Source organism: Oryctolagus cuniculus, chromosome 3 (genome assembly GCF_051225735.1).
Source record: "Oryctolagus cuniculus isolate XC-2025 breed Fujian yellow rabbit chromosome 3, ASM5122573v1, whole genome shotgun sequence".
In the NCBI taxonomy this organism is placed as follows: domain Eukaryota; kingdom Metazoa; phylum Chordata; class Mammalia; order Lagomorpha; family Leporidae; genus Oryctolagus; species Oryctolagus cuniculus.
In genome coordinates, this window is record NC_142869.1 from 103406185 (window position 1) to 103408896 (window position 2712).

A 2712-nucleotide genomic window follows, 5' to 3' on the forward strand; every position below is an offset into this window, starting at 1 on the left:
ACAGAAAAGATCTTTACCATGACATATTGTAGTAAAACTCCCCACAGTAAAACATTGAGACAATATCTTGGGGCCGGCACTGTGGTGCAGCGGGTAAATGCCCTGGTCTGAAGCGCCAGCATCCCATATGTCCTGGCTGCTCCATTTCTGATCCAGCTCTCTGCTGTGGCCTGGGAAAGCAGTACAAGATGGCCCAGGTCCTTGGGCCCCTACACCCACAGGGGAGACCCAGAAGAAGCTCCTGGCTCCTGACTTCGGATCAGTGTAGCTCCAGACATTGTGGCCAATTGGGTAGTGAACCAGGGGATAGAAGACCTCTCTCTCTCTTTTTGGCTCTCCTCTCTCTGTGTAACTCTGACTTTCAAATAAAAATAAATAAATCTTTAAAAAAAGACAATATCTTAAAATGTTCATGAGAGAAATGCCAAATCACTTTCAGAGGAAACACAAATAGACTCACTGCAGACTTCTCATCAGAAATCTTAAGGAGAGAATGGTGAAATATATTTCAAGTTCTAAGAGGAAAAAAACTATCAACCCAGAATATTGTACCCTGCAAAGCTCTCATTTATGAATGAAGGAGAAATGAATATCTTCCACAGCAAACAGAAAATGAAAGAATTTGTAACTACCTGCCCAGCCCTGCAAAAGATGCTAAAGGATGTACTACACACAGAAATAAGAACATCACCATGAAAGAAAATGAATTTAGGAAATGACCCAGTAAAAGTACAAAGGTAACCCAAAGTTAAAAAATTGGACTATTAATGAAAATATGGCAGGGCAAAATCAATACTTAACAATAGCCACCCTGAATGTAAATGGTCTCAACTCTCCAATTAAAAGACACAGACAGGCTGAATGGATTAAAAAAGAACAATCCATCTATATACTGTCTACAAGAAACACACTTTACCTACAAAGATGCACACAGACTGAAAATGAAAGGATAGAAAAGATAATCCTTGCTAACAGAAACCAAAAAAGTGCTAGTGTAGCCATCCTAATAACAGAAAAAATAGAGTTTAACACAAAAACTACTTAAAGAGACAAAAGAAGTATACTGTAAGATGATTAATGATTAATTCAAGAGGAAGATATGACTCTCATAAGTGTATACACACCTATCTACAGGGCACCTGACTATGTAAAAGAAATGTTAATGGATTAAAAGGGAGATATAAACTCAAATACAATAGTAATGGTGGACTTCAAAACCCCACTTTCAGCGATAGATCAATCAGACAAAAAAATCAATAAGGAAACAGCAGAGTTAATCAACAGTATAGACTAAATGGATCCAACATATACCTACAGAACATTCCACCCCAAAGCCACAGAATACACATTATGTTGACCAGTGCATGGAACATTCTTTAGGATTCACCACATATTAAGCCATAAGGATAGTCTCAGCATATTCAAAAAATTGAAATCATACCATTCATCTTATCAGACCACAATGCAATGAAGCTGAAAATCAGCAACTCAAGAATTTCTAGAGCATATACAAACACATGGAGACAGAACAGAGCTTCTGAGTGAATAGTAGCTCATCGAAGATCAAAAGAGGAAACAAAAAAAAATATCTAGGAACAAATAAAGATGACAATACAACATATCAAAACTTATGGCATACAGCAAAAGCAGTGTTAAGAGAAAAGTTTATATCAATTGGTGCCTAATGCAAGAATTTGGAAAGACACCAAATAAATAAGCTGTCAATGCATCACAAGGATCTAGAAAACAATAGCTCCTGGCTTCCAATTGTTTCAGCTCCAGCCTTTGTGGGCATTTGGGGAGTGAACCAGTGGATGGAAAATTTCTCTCTCTCTCTTCTCTGTCTATAATTCTACCTCTCAAATACATAAATAAAATCTTATATTAAAAAAAAAAAAACTTAGGTCTCAGTTGAGTCATTGCCTTGGTCGGAGTTGGACGTGCGGTGGCTGTGCCCACTCTTCATGCTCTTCTTTTTCTCTGCCTGTCCACTATGCGCCGGCAGGATGGCTCACAAGCAGATTTATTACTTGGACAAGTACTTCGATGAGCACTACGAGTACCGGCATGTCATGTTACCCAGAGAACTCTCCAAACAAGTACCCAAAACCCACCTGATGTCTGAAGAGGAATGGAGGCGACTTGGTGTGCAGCAGAGTCTGGGATGGGTTCACTACATGATTCATGAGCCAGAGCCACATATTCTTCTCCTTAGATGACCTCTTCCAAAAAGAGCAACAGAAATGAAGTGTGCAGGAGACGTCGGACCTTCCCAATTTACTGTATATGTGTATATAAGGTAGTATTCAGTGAATACTGGAGTGTACAGATCTTCATCCATGCCTGTGTGGCAGCTGTATTCTTCACAGCTCAGTTAATGCAGCTGCAGTTAGTTATAGTTAGAGAGGTGTCCCCTGGCCCATCTCCTTGATGGAAGTGCCTGGTTGACTTCCCTGTTGTGTTAAATGAAGTTTGTATGTTGCATGTTAAAAAAATAACTTACGGGATACAAAAAAGCAGTGTTAAGAGGAAAGTTGAAAGCAATTGGTGCCTACATTAAGAAATTGGAAAGACACCAAATAAATGAGCTATTAATGCATCTCAAAGACCCAGAACAATGACAGCAAACCAAGCCTGAAACTAGAAGGAGAAAAGAAATCATCAAAATTAGAGAAGAACTCAACAAAATTGAATTAAAAAAAAACAATACAA

General features: G+C 38.7%; 1 pseudogene; it reads left to right on the forward strand.

Moving 5' to 3' along the window:
- The first annotated feature begins 1983 nt into the window (after positions 1-1983).
- Positions 1984-2360, forward strand: LOC108176949 (cyclin-dependent kinases regulatory subunit 2 pseudogene; annotated as a pseudogene).
- Positions 2361-2712: the final 352 nt, after the last annotated feature.